Source organism: Aptenodytes forsteri, unplaced genomic scaffold (assembly GCF_000699145.1).
Source record: "Aptenodytes forsteri isolate BGI_AS27 unplaced genomic scaffold, ASM69914v1 Scaffold59, whole genome shotgun sequence".
NCBI classification, from domain to species: domain Eukaryota; kingdom Metazoa; phylum Chordata; class Aves; order Sphenisciformes; family Spheniscidae; genus Aptenodytes; species Aptenodytes forsteri.
This window is the reverse complement of record NW_008794085.1, coordinates 2,195,140-2,212,363: the sequence shown is the minus strand read 5'-3', so window position 1 is coordinate 2,212,363 and position 17,224 is coordinate 2,195,140. Positions and strand designations below refer to the sequence as shown.

At 45.7% G+C, this 17,224-nt stretch overlaps 1 protein-coding gene across 1 annotated transcript in view; it reads right to left on the bottom strand.

Moving 5' to 3' along the window:
* Nucleotides 1-17,224, bottom strand: part of DDAH1 (dimethylarginine dimethylaminohydrolase 1) — a 101,089-nt gene that overhangs the window by 20,650 nt on the left and 63,215 nt on the right.

The window sequence follows — 17,224 nt, the reverse complement described above, 5'->3', positions numbered from 1 at the left end:
CTCAAACACAAGACATGGCTCTACCAGCCATGCAGGTGGCAGCTCTACCCCAGGCCCCTCTTCAGTCAGGGGAGTAAAAACAAAAATCCCCAAATCAGAAAACGTTCATTTTCGTTACAGTTTTGCAACTTTACTGAGCACTAGTTCTTCTTCCATTTTTGAGCTACCTTGCTACAGAATTACAAGACCTGTCATGTCTGTCTGTTGTGCCGCTGGCTGCTCACCCCAGAGAGCCGCACACGTGGCAGGGAGCTCGGGGCAGGGAGCCTGGGGCTGCCGAGCCCATTTCCTGCTGAAAGGAGCTCATAACAGGAGCGGGGAATGCAGCTTCAGCAGGTTTCCTCTTTCCCAGTGATGGGATGATGCCTAGAGCAGAACCTGTTTCTACAGAGGCTCACGTTATCGGCCATCCATAAGAGGGGCTAACGCTCGCTATGTTCAAGCACCATCGTCTTGGTGCCTTGTAAGCCACAAGAAGCACCTACGCGCAACCAACCGCTCACCAAAAGCTTACGACTACAGCTTGCAGAATGTCAATATAAACATGAGCTCATCCAAACCTGTGAACCTGATCCTGCACAGCAGCGTCTTCATGTTCAGTGAAACCTCCTCACCGTGGTTAACCAGAGGTGCCCAGCAAGCATTAACTAACGTGGAAGACTCGGTGAAGACCTGTTAGACAGCTCTGATTTTTGCATGTCCCACAGGTCACTTATCTATTTAACATGATAAATCAATCGTTAAGTTTCTAGAAGAAACACAGGAAGCTAAAGCAGGTGACACGGTACTTGTCTTCCAGCACCATATACCAACAGAAGCAACTCTAGCAGCCCTGCTCTTGGGCTCTGCCAAACTATACCTGTCACGGCAGAGAAAGGAGATGTGATGGTGATTAGTCCTTCACACTCGCTGCAGCAGCCTCAGAGCAATAGCAGCACATGCCTTGGTTGCCATACCTTCTTAAGAGCGGTGCTGGCTTCAGGGAATAAGGGAGGGGGCAGATGTGATCCACCTAAGCCCACTTTTTCTGCTCAATTTCCATGGCTATGTGGTATTTGAGAGTCATCCCATTAACCCTGAAGCCCAGGCCTAAAAGGCAAGAGCAGGTCTCCATGGGCTGCCAGGACAGCTGACTTGGGTCTATAACGGATACACTGGGGGCATCATCTTATCCAAGACTGATCTGCTCTCTGAGGGTGCCTCTTTCTCTCTAGCACGTCCTCGCTCTTCAGTCACTCTACAGAAAAAAACTTGGGACAAGCACGCTGCTAAAGTAGGTGCCTCAGTTTAAAGTTGAACGGGATGAAGACAGGTCTTTGTGCCATCTAGAGAATGCTAATAGGTTACACTGCAACACAGTATGCTGTACCCGGGAGCTTCCCGAGACCAAGGGACTCATCCTCCCCACGTGAAATCCCATCTAAGGCTTTGGCATGCAGACTGGAGCAAGCCTGCAGCATGGCCTTTACAATTATTAACACTTCTTTTTGCTCCTCTGTCTTTCACTTGATGCTAAAATGACTTCAGGCTAAAACTTGGCACTCGAGCCTCCAGGCTTAGTAGTAAGGCTTCATCTTTCTCAGTCTTGTTGCTCTATCTTCAGTGATCTTTAAAATTAGTTTTATAAGGAGGACTGGACCCATGTGGTATTTTAAAAATAAATGGGCAACAGCTGAGTTAATACTGGAAAACTGACTGTTGCACAAACACAGCAACATTTTGTAACATCCGTATGCTGACAGCAGAATAATTTCTTTGGCCTGCGAAGCTCAGTAGTTTTTACTGTGCAGGTGCTACGTGCTTAAGAGCCATCAGACCCCAAAGAAGAAAACAACTGTGTAATATGGGGTAATACAGTTGCAGCATTATATAAGGAGGTTCCCAATCCAAGAGCACATAGACTCACTGTTTTGTGCCAGTGTGAAGCAGACAAGCAAACTCATGACTGGACGTAAGGACACCCTGACACATGAGTACACCAGCCACAGGCAGTTGGAATAAACAAACACACCCATCCGATGGGGTTACTTAAGGCAGAAGGCCAACCCACAGGAAAAAACAGGATTACCCAGCCTGTTGTGTGGTCACCTATCTCCAATTAATCCACCCCCTCCAGCAGCTTCCAAAACCAAAACACCAAGAAGAGAAAGCCTTCTCAGGAGACATGCTGCTGACTGGGAGCTCCCAGGGGGAGCTGTCTAGGCTTGCAGAAGCCGCCAAGCCAGCGGCTGCCCCCGCCAAGCACCTGCTCTGCTTCTGTCCTCCTCCCCGATACTGTGTCCCCACCAGTCTGGAGCATCAGCAGAGCTGTGGATGTTACGGTGGCAGAGGACGACCCTACCCGCTTTCTGCGGGGAAAGCCAAAAGCAAAAGCCTCTCTGGACTACAGAAGACCATCTGAGAGGGGTAACATGTAAAACCTGGGCAGCCTACAGAGAAGACATGAAGGTGCCTCTGTGTTGCCAGGCTGCTTGCAGACCTAACCAGGCCAGGAACCGTGCAACAAATATTGCAAGCAAGCTAGGCACGCTGGCTAGACAATTTGTGCCTGTTAATAGTTTAATAAACTTAATGGTCAGGAGGCATATTACTGAAGGGAAAAGAAAAGCAGCGTGCATCTTGGCTGTGTGAGGAAGGTTGAGGGGGTATGAAAGCCTGAAGGTGAATCTGCCTGCGAGAAGACATGCCTGTGACCAGAGCAAACAAACAGCAGTCACGGAGCTGTGCGTGGGCTCCCTCCGGTAGGTGGGAAACCTACTTTTTACCTGAGCATTACAACCACGCAAAATGCTTGCACCGCCCTGAGAAGTGACTCCAGTGCGGCTGGCAAAGGGCCACAGAGCTTCCTGGGGAGAGGCAGGCAGGGAGGCAGCAGCACTTCACATCCCTGGGCCAGAATGGCCAATTAATAACACTTGCGCTAGAGTACCAATTAAGTAAAGTGCCTAGCTAATGAGAATAGCGGAAGGTAAATGCTGACTTTGGATTTGTCATTCGAGTCATATGTATGCTTTAATCACCAGCTGCTGATTACCATTTAACCACCAGGCTACGTCAGAGATGCCTCGAATTGTTTCTTTATTTAATTTATAGGGGTTGATGCAGCTGTAGTGCAGACATTAAGGAAAGTTATCAGAACTAAAAGTTATCCAAAATCACAGAAAACTAGTTTAATTTGCTTCATGATTGTTCCAGGCTTTGAAGTTACTTATAAGATGCTCAAGATGTTTCTCCCCAACAGTGGAGCTCATTTTAGCTTATGAAACCAAATTTAAATAAATAAAATGACTGCCATATAAATAGCTGGATCTTTTTTCCATGGTGGGTGTTAATGGATTCAAGTCTACAGTTCAATGTTTTGCAGGGTTTTTAAGCAACCAGTAGAAATTCCTAGAGTTTTAATTGGAAAGTGCTGTTCACACGTCTGGTGACATATGCTAGGAATATCTTCCAATATTCATTGCTTGTGTAAAATAGAAGTCTCAAGTTACCGTTTGTTTTCTATGGGCAACACCAGGAACTTCATTCAGTAGAAGCAGAAATGAAAAAAGGAGCACAAACTGAGATGGAGAAGATCAGAGGGAAGACTTGACATTATTAAAAAGGCAACTGGAAAAAAAGAGCTTGTAAATACAGGATTCGGGAAAAACAAAACCAAAAATGAATAGCTCATCTGCTTTTGCATATAGCTGAGTTTTCTGCACAGGGGATAGCACAGACTCGCATTACCCCCATCACATCATCTTTAAAGCCATCCTGCAGCAGTTCTGAGTAGGGTCTCCAACATAGCATGTCCACAGTACGTGTTTGACACACGACCATCTTGGAAACAGCATACCGCATCATTCAGAGTTTGGGTTAGTATGTGGTGAAGTCCACACAAGTAGCTTGAGTCTGTATCTCATCATTGCAAAAGGGAATCGAGAGCTTGGCTCCATCCTCAAGCCTTCCCACATCAGGAAGGATTGTGCCACTTCCCAACAGAGCTCCTACCCCAGAGAGAAAACTAGATACAACCTCTAGCTAAGGAGGGACAAGTGACTGTTATCGTCACGAAAGAAATTAAAAATAGGGATGCAGCAAAGGGGTTTGATTTTACAAAGGCCTCTATCCTCCTCACATTTTATCCTCCCCAAACAACCGATACCCATTTTTCTGAAGTGTGGAGTCTTAACACGTACTGGTGAGATTTTATAATTAATGAAAGACTAATTCGCAGAGCTAGCTTTGATGTATGAACAAACAACCACCTCTTGCTTTTTTTTCCAGGAGAGAACTGAAAAAAAGGTGGATGGAGAAAGTCCTCTGTGAAGCCACAGTTACCCAGGAGACACCAGTAAAACACACAAAGTATTTGGAAATGACCCGCTTGCAAGCATATTCACTATGAAGACGACTTACTGCTTGCTTTCTTCGTAAGTAGCCAAGAGGAAAAGTCACCTTCCCTCACTTATCTCCTTTATTTGAAAACTAAAACCCCAGGTAGTCAGAATTGTAGCACACTAAGAAAACATTCATCTGTATCCTTGAAGATTTCTGTATCATATTATCTCAGGTCAGCTTAAGGTTTGTAACACGATATTGGGTTTTACTGTAAATGTACCCATCAGTACATCGGTTGAGTGTTAAAGCTTGTATGCTTTGTGTAGTGATATTTTTTCTAATAAGCACATTCCTGGTGTGAGACGGGATGTGTCTAATCCATAGCAAAGCTGATTGAGACACAATGGGCTCCAGCCAGCTCAGCTCTGTTTCAAGGAAAGAGGACAATAACTGCGTTTGACATTTATAAGAATCTAATTTCCTCGTGCTTTAAAAATGGAGCTCATTACCCTCCGGACTGGTGCCTTCCACCAATTACTGTAACTGATGTGCGGGGATTTTTCCTTCTCTATATTAGTATTTGATGCACTCTAAACAGAGGCTGCTTCCTAAATTATTTACTGGTCTTCTGTGCACTAACCATGTTATGCAATTTATGTTATTGACGGTAAGAAGGAAATTATCTTTTCAAAAGACAGTGGAAACAGGGAAATGATTTCATGAGCCACGGGCTCACCCCTGCCAAGAGCAGGGCAGCTTTTCCCTGCAGGGTGCCAGGGCTGGGCGGTGGGGCCGCGGGCAAGGCGCCACAGAGGCTCCCAAATGCCCCATGGGTAGGGGCACAGCTGGGGCTCGGCCAAAGTTGTGGATAGTACCAAATCAGGCATCCCCTAATGACTGCAATTACCCGTTCACCTTCACCTCCGAGCTCTTGGTGAAAGGGGGAAGATGTCTGCAGACCTGTTTCGAATGAAAGGGCGCAAAGAGATTCAGAGAACAGAAGAGCATCCAATGAGCCAGAGATTAAACGAGGTTTCTAAACCAGCAGAGCTCAGCTCTAAGTGCTAACAGCTCGGTTCTCCAGAGACCGACCGCAGCACTAACAAAAACGGCTCTCAGCCCAAGACACACTACCGCGCTGTCTCCTGAAATTTTACATCCACCACCAATTTCTCCGGCGTGGTAAATCACAATTACTGGGTTTCAGTCTCCACTTCATTGTGTTTTAAACCATCATTTATAGCTGTGCAAAGCAAATGTCAGACTTAATATATGCAGAAGTTAGACTATGGTATCTCCAAGGTGACTATTTCTGGAGCCATTAGCTCTGAGTTCACAAAGTGCCACTGTCAATATATAATGCATTTTTCAGCAAGGCTCCGGGTGAAGGCTATAAATAGAGATGGACAAATCTGGGGCCAGGAAAGGGTAGACTTCAGTTTTGCAAAACCAGATACCAGTGTTGGTCATGATCCAGGTTCTTGCCTGTCTGAATCTGCTCTGTTTGGAGATGAGGAAAGTCTGTCTCCTCTTGATGATAAGCATTGCCCTTCCGGGCTTACAGAGGCTTCAAAGAAAATAAAGCAGCACTGTAACAGTTTTGAGAAGAAAAACCCACTACTGGTTGTTTTCTTGCTTTAAGTAGGTCAGATGCACACCCTCGCGTATATTGATCTCAGAAATTCGTGGGATGTGGGTTGTGGCAGAGTTTCCAACTCCTTCTCCCAGTGTTGATACCAGAAAGGGCCCTGGCTCTTGAGAGGTCAGTGGGGAAGCAGTGGAAGAACAAGACGCTCCAGCACTGCTATTTGATGCAGATCACGCTGTAAGAGTGTGTTAAGTGCAAGACAAGTAAGGTCAGCTCTGTCCCACAAACAGCCTTCAGCACAGCCTTTTAAGGACGCCCTGTACCTGCCATTCCTGCCCCTGCCAGCTGACAGACCACAGTTTGCTTTGGCAGTCAAACCCCCTTTCCACCCACACAGGGCCTTTGTGTCCATCCCACTGCCTCTTTCGGGAAGGGGAGAGAAGGTGAAGACCAGGAGCAGCCTGGCCCCGAAGCGAATCGCCAGCTGCTCAGCAGCACACTCCTGGACAGTGTGGGTGGATATGCTGCTCCCAAGGCACCTGGAGAAATCGCATCCACACTGCTCAGTTCAGAGTGATCCGAGCATGACTTCATCAAACTAGGCTGCGCATCATGACACATGGAAAACACAGTGTTACGTCAGAACACCCAGAAAACCCTTTTTGGGAGTTTCAGTTGATCCTACCCTGCCACGCTCTGCCGACACGGAGCTCCAGGGCCAGGTCTTTACCCAAACGGTGGGGCAGTAGCACCGTAGCATCAGTCAGACTTGTAGTGTCTCAGTGGCTGTGCTGGAGTACCCACCAGCATGCAGGCGGCACCGCTCTCTGCTGGCAGACACAGTGCTCCTTCCATCCTGCTCAGCCAGACATGCCGTCCAGCGTGCATGCAGCGTGGCTCGTCCTCAACAATTTTTCATCTAACAAGGCCACGGGAGGACCAAGAAGGAACATCGAGGTACTCCCAAAGCCATGTCCTCAAGCAGAAGGTAACTTGTTAGTTGCTCCCAATACACAGATCCCACACCAATGCTTTCAGGTTGCAGCTCTGAGACAGTTTCACCCTTACCCAAAGCTTGCACCAAGCAGGAGCATCTTTTGGCAGAGTTTGGGTAGCTTATGAACCATGGAGTTCACAAAGGGCCACACGGATAATAACCCCATTCGTTATTGCCCACACACTGCTAATTATGGATCCAAACCCACTTACTGCCCTACTACTGAAATAGTCACAAACTGTGTGCCTAGAGCTGACGTACCCAGTGCCAAATGTCCATTGCCCCTAGAGAATGACCCACGGTCGAGGAGAGTACAGCACCACTAGGGATTAATGGGGAAGGGGAAACATGGTAAGAGCTGGACCAGGGGCAGCACAGAGAGGGACTGGAACACGGAGGAGGAGCAGAAAGTGGCAGGTGGTGTCTGGGGCTTCTTGTCCCAGAAAAGCTTCTAGGCCACGCAGGAGGGGAGCTTCAGCCTGGCAGGTCTCAGGAGGTCAAGCAGCAACCTCCTCCTTCCAGGTACACGCAGTTAAAAACACAATTAATATGGATGTCCTTGGAGCATGTTGTGTTTTAATAGCTAAGCAGAACCGAAGCACATGAGAATAACTCTACGCGGCTCACCAGCAGTAAACCACGCCTGGGTTTCCCCTTCCTCTCTTGCACCACTTAGCATTTAAAATGCAGGGACACCATTTCCCACAAAACGGGAGCCAGCAACCTGCTCACTTGCTACAAAAAGTTGGGCTGAAATTTCAACCCACAGCAAGTGGAAATAATTTCAATCAGGTATAAAAAATTCACAGGAGGAAAAAAAAAAAAGGATGCTTAAAAAGATGGTGATTTAAAGTCGAGAAGAAAGAAGGGGAAACATGGTAAGAGCTGGACCAGGGGCAGCACAGAGAGGGACTGGAACACGGAGGAGGAGCAGAAAGTGGCAGGTGGTGTCTGGGGCTTCTTGTCCCAGAAAAGCTTCTAGGCCACGCAGGAGGGGAGCTTCAGCCTGGCAGGTCTCAGGAGGTCAAGCAGCAACCTCCTCCTTCCAGGTACACACAGTTAAAAACACAATTAATATGGATGTCCTTGGAGCATGTTGTGTTTTAATAGCTAAGCAGAACCGAAGCACATGAGAATAACTCTACGCGGCTCACCAGCAGTAAACCACGCCTGGGTTTCCCCTTCCTCTCTTGCACCACTTAGCATTTAAAATGCAGGGACACCATTTCCCACAAAACGGGAGCCAGCAACCTGCTCACTTGCTACAAAAAGTTGGGCTGAAATTTCAACCCACAGCAAGTGGAAATAATTTCAATCAGGTATAAAAAATTCACAGGAGGAAAAAAAAAAAGGATGCTTAAAAAGATGGTGATTTAAAGTCACGAGAAGAAAGGGCTCACTAAGATCCACTAAGCATAAAATCAGGTTAGTGGAAAAGTTTAAGCGGCATGAATGCATTGTTACAGAAAAACAGTGAAGATTTTGCTGGATAAAGACGATGACATGAAATTTAAGTTGTACACAGGCATGCTGAGAAAGTAACGTTCTAAATACTTTCTGCTTACAATTACAAAATGATCAATTGTTAAGTGTTGGACAGAGAAATATATTCCATTCTGCCTGGACATGCACAGCGGGCCAAGAATGCACCTGGATAAGCCAAGCATTCATTATCTCCCAGACACTCAATATCCCATAATACCCCCAGCGGCTGCCAGCTCCTTGTCCACCCCTGACCACACGCCATGTGCCCCATTTCACAGCTGAAAAGTATTTAAAATTCATGAAGCCTGTTGAAAGCTCAACTGTCACATTCTGCTCATTCCACAGGGTATGGGAAAACGGCGCAGAAGGGACATTTCAACTGGGGCTATTATGGCTCTTGAATAACCAATATTCCATTAAATTGCTAATAAACCCACTTGAAGATAAGTTGATCACAATCGAACCATACAGTAGCATTCCTTTCCTTTAACACCGAGTTGTCAGGTTTCACTCTGTACTGTACTACTGTTTCTGTGCCGTTTGTTCGTGCCCTGACACAGAGCATTCAAGATACTCACTTTGTCCCCAGTAATCTAAATGCCCTATTCTAAAGAGGCTGAAAGATCTTTGGCAAGGATAATACTCCGCTTATTTTAAGGTAGGGAACTCTTTTCAAAGGAAAACCTACACTAAAGTAGTGAAAAATAATTATACCTCAACCAGGATATTTGGGGATTTGTATCTTCTTGAACAGGGCGCTCACGATGTGAACATGGTGGTAAATGGTGCGAGCACCTCCTGGCTTCCCTAGCGCCCAGTCAAGCTTGGTCTGCTCTGAATTTTCAGTTGAGTTTGCAGTTCAGCAACTCATTTCCTCCTCCCTCCACCAAATCTTAGTTTTATCAACCAAAATAAATATAAAAAACTTCGAAAAACCCTTCAAGAGTGTTGATTTTGCATTAAAATGGATTTTGCTTAGATTCCTTGCAGTTAATTGTCAAGCTGCTGGCACACCTGCTGTTGCCTTCTGATCTTGCTGTGTGCATATCATTGTGCCAAGAGGACTCCAAATTTTGTAATTTCAAACACCGAGAAGCATGTCAATCTCCTTCTCAGAAGGGGATTTAGAAGGTTTAATTTCATATTAACTAACCCGATACTGCAGAAAAGCAGCTCCCACCCAGCTCTGTACCAGCAGGACCCCAGGAGCTATCATCACCACCCAGCTCTTAACTCTTCCCATCGCCTCTCCGAGGCATGTGGGAACCAACCTGCAGACTTCAGCTGCACAAATGGCCGAGGACCATCACTCGGAAGATTTGGCCCCACCTAGTCCGTCTGGTGGGAAGCCATGGACAAGACCCAGCGGTCGCCACCAGGTCCCCATTACCACGTGCTGAGGATGGGCAGGGAGGAGAAGCAATTGCTCCCGTGGGCACCTGCCCAGAGCCCCCCTGGAACCAGGCCAGCTCAAGGAGCAATGACCATTGTCACAGACAGCAAAGAGAGTATTTTTCTTCACAGTGAATTCACTCAATAACTGGCCTTTCACTGAGAAGCATCCGGTTGCTCCCATGTTATTTTATAACAAGGGCCCCACGGGCAGAGGTTATACTAACCCAGCATTTTTTCCCCTCTAATAATAGGTTTCATTCATGCTTTCAGAGAAGTCGATTTGTCTGTCTTATTTTAGCTAAGCTAACACATCCTGCAAGAGTGCCCTGAAGTGTCTAGACATATATAACAACAGTAATGGCAGAAAATGTAAATTCTGACCATTTTCTGTCTCCCAACTAGTTCCAGTAAGATTCCCACTGCCAGGTAAGAAAAGTGTCATCCCAGTAGGATTACAGAAGTTTGCTGGTATACATGAAATGGGATTAAATCCTTGAAAACACACCAACAGTTTTAAGTAGTCAAAAATACATCTCAATACAAATAAGCAAACTGGGAGCCATCTATTGAAAAAATCAGCCATCACAGTGCTAGGTGGGACATTTCAACCTGAAAATAACTTTGGCAGTCTAATACTATAATGAAAAGTTTTAATAAGTTCTTAAGCTTTAAAGAAAAATATGCAGTTAGCATTAGCAATTATCCATCTCTGGTTACTGTTCCTTCAACTCAAACTGACAAAGGCGAAGAAAGAGCCAGCTTTGCAAGTCCTGCTTCTGCACCAACTTCCCATTTGAGGCTTACAGTCATAAGGAAGAAATGAGAATAAAGCAGCAAGCACTAAAATATGAAGAGCACATGAAAGATAAAGCAATTGGTGCAGTCTCTCTCTATAACCACACATTTTTAAGAGGTAGAAACTTTTGTATATGCAGTGCCCTGCCTTTTCTTGCAAGCTCACGAAGTGTTCAGGCAGCTGCCTGCAGCTCTGGGCAGAGAAGAGCCTCTGTTCCCCCCCAGACACTTGCTGCACACCCTGCAAAGGCAGAAAGGGACGATGCCGCCTCTCGGGCTGCTTTGCCAGGACATCCCTCACCCTCCTGTGCCTCTAGTGACAGAAGGACTGCAGTACAAGCTCTCTTCTCGCCTTTTGCATTTTTAAGCCATAAAACTCACGGGCAATATTTTATTTAAAAACATCAACTGTAGGCAGATTACCTTCATTGTAATGTACGTTACGTTAACATGATACTAATAAAACACAGCTCCTACTTTCAAGCCAGCCTGCTCACACCCTGCCTCCCCTCCTTCCCTTACTAATGTCTTCGGGGGACTCGGGACACTGTTGCTCAGTAAAATTACAAAACCAGAGAGCTACAGAACGGGAAGTTTATGGCGATTAAACCTCCTATGTGACAGCATTGAGTCCTACTGCCCAAGAGGGGACAATGACCCACCAGATGCCCTCGGCCCCGAGGAGGGTGCACAGGAGCCTTCCCAAAGCCGCTCCAAAACCTCGCCATCAGAACTGCTGTGAAAAGGCGCCCATCCGCGCCGTGCTCAAGCACCAACTTTGGATATAGGTGATGCATCACCGGAAGTCCTGAAAAATTGTGAATTTCTTGTTTATGAGACATCTAAATGCTTGGAAAAAGGAAATAACCACCTGCCTTTCATGCAGTGATGTTTCACCCAGACAAAAAGGGCACATGTACAAACTCTGATCTACAAACCCCTGATCTACGCAACAAATATTAACAAAGTACAAGCCAAAGGAACTCCTTTAAGGCCTCCCTGCATTTAGTTACCTTGAAGTCTGCATGAGTTCCAGTGCATTGACATTTACACAACGCCCCCCAATTTCTGCAATATAGGCACAAGGATAGAGAATTTGAAACATTTTGTAAAGATGCAGCACAGCAACATGCATCATTGTAATACTCAACAATGGATGAGTACTGATCAAGTTTAAAACCAAAACCTAGATTAGAATACTACTATTTTTTTTTTTTAACAAAATTGCTTAGGTGCAATTAAGTTCAAGCCACAGTAATTTCAAATCTCAGAGGACACTGCTGCTTTGACCACCTGCAAGCATCATCAACATAACTCCACACAGATTTGCCAGGAGAGCATGTAGTTGCAGATGAGAATTAGGAGGGTCAAACCTGAACACAGGACCCGAGCTCTAGGTGGGCAGCAGAGGATGAAATCCTGGCCCCACCGAAGTCAGAATCCCCCCCACCCAGGACATCCCTTGACATTTTACACAATAAATGCAAAAATGCAAGTGTCAGCATGCCTGTAAGGAAAGCACTTTAAGAGCACTAACAGTTGCAACATGGTTCATTGTTTTGCTCCTTTCCCTGCCAAACAAGCTGCTACACACTTTTACATATCCCAAGACCATATTCTTTTAATAGAGCCAAATACTGCATTCAGCTAAAAAGTGCAGTGAAATTGGGGGTGGAGGTGTTACATTTTCAAAAGAATACATTTCCTTGACATGTCTGCAACTCGGTTACTACTGCGCTTTGCTATTGTAGAAACATCTTCCACTGTACATGCATAAAATACAAATGGTGTTAAACAAAGGGAAACCAACACGCTTACTTGTAATGCACAGGGACGGAGAGGAAAACTGAAAAAAAGCAAAATAACAGCTAAGTAAAAAGTACCTATTCAAAGATTCTACTTAATTAAAGCTCTTCTAGTAGAAAGACACTTCAGACGTGAGGCTCCTAACCCAACCGTGCTCCTTTAGTGAGATGTGCTTTTGCAAACTGAGCCGTCTCCCCTTCACTCACTCGCCAATCCCACTCATCGGGCACTATGCCAGAGACACAGCTTCTTTGGTATCTTACTACTTTGTCTTGCAAACAGTTACTTTGGGAAGGGAAATAACTCTCTGCAGGCTTTTAAAAGCACCTTAGAAATTAGGGTTTCACTTAAGGTATTATTAAATAAAGAGCTTCTCTGAAGGAGTAGTAAATCCAGTAAGAACTCTTCCCAGCTGCACTGCACTGGGCTAATTGAATTTGATGACCTACATTTCCTAATTACGCCTCCTGTATCTCAGGCAGCGCATGCCCGTGTTTCACCGCATCCAAGCCAGCGCCCTTCGCAGAGCAGCAGCGATGCTCCCGAGGGGTTACGTACCGGAGCATCTGAGCTCTGCCCTCCTGCCCGCCGCCAGCTCCAACGTGCACAAGGCACCGCTTTGGGGGACATGGTGATGCCACGATCCTCCCAACAGGTCCCCTGTTCGGAGCAATACCTGCCTTGCAGCAGCCTGGCCCAAACCCACCACTGCACAGACTAAGCGGGAGCAGCACGACTGACGTACGCAAGGCAACAGCAGCCCGTTTCCAGACTCGCGTGGGAATAGGGAGCACATCTGCTGGAATAACAGCCAGGAGTCGATGATAAAGCAGACTCCAGTATTACTTTATAGTCAGCCTAATGGCTTTTCCTTTCTCTGCACAGTACTACATAACTTCGCTGCCATACAGAAATAAAGGGAAACACTGAAATTTATAAAATTATAACTAAAGGGAAACTATTACCTCACCAGATGCTATCAACACCATCAGAGGTGTGGAAGTAACCTGACAGCTTGTAACTGCAGCGCTCCCAGACAAAGGCGATGCCAGAGCCCATGGTTACCTGCAGGACCTGCTGCAAACAAAAGGCGAGCCTTGGGCTGGAGCGGGGGGTCATTCGTGGAGGAGTTAAATGAAAACGACTTAATGCACTCCTGCCATTGAGGAGCTAAACTGTGTATTTCCTTGGCAGCTGTTTTTTGTTTCGGCTGCTGGGTGCTCCTGCCCCACCGGGGAGGACGTCGCTGCTGCGTAGGGTTGCTGAGCCTCCCCAAGGACCACAGGAAAGCCCCAGCCCTACCAAGAGGGCTCAGCTGTGGGCATGCCATGTCATCCAGCCTGGGAGGAGGGAAACGATGCCTGCACCGTGTGGCAAGCATGGGGGAAACTGCCAGGAGCCCCTGGCCTAAGAACAACTGCAGCATCGAGCCCTTGAAACTGCCAGGAGCCCCTGGCCTAAGAACGACTGCAGCATCGAGTGCATCTCCTGCAAGCATCCTGGAGAAAATGAAGATGCCCTAAAACTTGCTAGTTAGGTACCCCCATGTAAGGAAGACAGCTCAAGAGCTCCTCATTCACTTCTCACGATCACTGGGTTACACTTAGGAAGACCAGAGACAAGCATATATTGTACAGCAAGTTTTTTAGCTTCTTCAGTAGGAAAGGTCTTCTGCTGGCTGGTGTTAACACTGCACACGCTTACAGATCTGTGGGTCAAGCAATAAAGTGGAAACCTGGGAAAATAATGGCTGCTATATTCTTTGTAGATGTTAGCGTTGCTTTTAAAACTTGTCTCTATCTACTACTGAATGTTTTTGATGTCCTACAAATGGCAAGTGCTCAAGGGGAAAGGTAGAAAGTCTGTTTTCCTACCTGTTCTGGCTAGTGACAGAAAGTTATAACTGTAGTTACAGAACAGTGAAGAGAAGCTGCAGAAATTAATACAGTCTGCAAGGTCAGAGCAGAAGGAATATGATATTTTGTTTGGCCTGTTCCACATTCATCTTCCACTTCAACAGAGTAACAGGTTGAAAAGAGGGCGAAGGTAGGAAGCAAGTCTCCAACGCATTGGAATACACCAAGTTTTTTCAATACTCACTTTGCTCTAAAGGAAGAAATACAGCTTCTCCTTCAGAGACCACTCGTTACAGTGATCAGAAAGATGATGCTCCTGAAAAACCTAACGCACAGTTAGCGGATATTAATTTATAAAGGCACGATAACTTGTTTAGAATACAGATAACACTCCACGCTCTTTCAGTTACAGATAAAGTGGTGAAGCTACAATGCACCAAACAAGTGACAGATTTCATAGACAAAATAGATGTCCCTAATAAGTAAAAGCAGTTACATAATGAACACACAGAATTAATAATTTTCAAAAGCCTTATTTTCATAAAGCTGAAATAGTTGAGCCAAATCATTAAGCAGCTAATTCGCATGCTAAAAATAAGTGATGCCCAGAAGCAGTTGAAGAAATGAAGATATCCACATGGAGAGCATAGAGGAAACTCTTCCAAAGCACTTCTCTTATGAATGCTGAGAGAGTTGGGGTTGTTCAGCCTAGAGAAGAGAAGGCTTCAGGGAGACCTCATTGCAGCCTATCAGTACTTAAAGGGGGCTTATAAAAAAGATGGGGGCAAACTTTTTAGCAGGGTCTGTTGGGACAGGACAAGGGGGAATGGCTTTAAACTAAAGAGGGGTAGATTTAGACTAGATATAAGGAAGAAATTTTTTATGCTGAGGGTGGTGAAACACTGGCACAGGTTGCCCAGAGACGTGGTGGATGCCCCATCCCTGGAAACATTCCAGGTCAGGTCGGACGGGGCTCTGAGCAACCTGATCTAGTTGAAGATGTCCCTGCCCACGGCAGGGGGGGCGGACTAGATGACTTTTAAAGGTCCCTTCCAACCCAAACTATTCTATGATTCTATGATTAAGGATCAAAGATAATGGATAAGTTAATTGGTGTAGAGGGGAAATTAAATCATATATAAAAGCGAAAACAATTGTAACAAGTAAGTTTTAGTGTAATACATCAGAAATTAAGAGAACTTATAAAAGCAAAAGGACCTAGTGAAAATCTCTGGATAGCAGAATCAAGATTCACAAGGGGCTTTTTATTTCTCCTTTGCTTCCCTACCTTAGGAACAACAGGAATAGCAACAGTGGTGCTGATTCATTACTACCTGGAAAGGGTGACATTTTCAATATTCACACCAAAAAGGTAAAAGTACTGAATAAATATTTCTGCTCTGCATGGGGAAAAAGACAGTTAAATATTCAGATTGTATTACAGAGAGTAATTTTCATCCCAACCGTAACACAGGAGGACATTAAACAGCAGTTATTAAAAAGCACTTTTAAAATAGCAGGTCAGGATGATTTCCACCTAAGGAGGAGTTCTGTAGTGTTCACAATCCTTCACAGCCTAATGGGGATGAACAGAAAAATTTGCAAAGTGACTGACAGGGGAGTAATAAGGAATTGGAGAATAAAATAATTAATACCAATCAGCATGTGTTTATAGAAAGTCAATCTTGTCTAGTTTGATACAGAAAGGATAACTCCAGTCAACAGCAGTGATAGCATTGATGCTCCAGGTTAAGATGCATGCAAGTGGATACTGCTGCTGGCATGCAAACAAAATGTTTTCACACATCCCGAGACCTGATGAGAATGGAAATCATTGCTGAATCAAGTGTGTTTCAAGCAGAAACCCACCGGTGCGAGGTCACTCAAGTTTCACACCAATAGCCTGAGAGCACACAATTATCACTGGTCAGCAACAGGAGCATTAAACCATGAGCAAACCAGGTCACAGGCAGGGAGGACGGCACAAGAGGTACAAGCGACCAAAGCACACGGCCATATGGCCGCCACGAAGGCTGAGTGGCTGGCATGAGGACCTCAGGCCGCAGCCAGAAGACAGGCCATCTGTTTAGTTTTGTTAACCGAGCCACCACAAAGGATCATCATCTGCACACGGACTCTAACTGCAATCCTGTGACCAAAGAGAGACCTTCAGACAGACAAGCAAGGGAACTCTGTGTAGGGTCAGAGAGATCCACTATCCTGGCACATGCCATTGCCACAGCTGCTCTCCAGTACCACATCCACCGCGTGGAGAACATCCAACAGTCACGAAGGGCTCGGAGAGGAGCCACCAGGAAGAAGGCATAATTTCCAAAACCTCAATCAAAGCAGCATTCACAGAGCTCAATCTGTTTCGCTGATCAAAGAGAGGATTATAAACGCCTTCAATCATGTCTGCAAAGACCTACACAAGGAATAGAAATTCAGTAACAAGCTCTGACAAAATACAGCACATAGAAGCTGAATCCAAACCAGGAGCCATGGTTGATGCAGGGATAGTGTTTTTATTTTTAAACGGAAGATAATTTATCATTTAGATAACTTAGCAAGGATTGTGTTAAACTCTTTCCCTTCTTCACAGCCCGAGCGGAGGGTACCCGTGGCTCGGCAGCGAGCAGCGCACCCCCAATGCGGACAGCATGAGTCTGGGAGAAGATGATAGCCGAAAAGCTGAACTGGGAGCCTACTGCTAGTCCGGGCACCAGAAAACACTGATGGACAAACCGTATTTTCACAGCTTTTCCTCCTCGTTCAGTGAAGGGGAAGAAGATACAGAGCCTGGTGAGAAACCAAGGCACTTTTCAGACAGTGGCTAATGCCAGTGCAAATGATGTAATGTTAGGAACAGATGAGTCTGAAACTCTTGACCAAGGAACTTTTTTCTTTTACTTTTTTTAATTGCTGCCACACATCCCCACACAGGCAGGAGTATGTTCACAGAAACAGATGACGTACTCT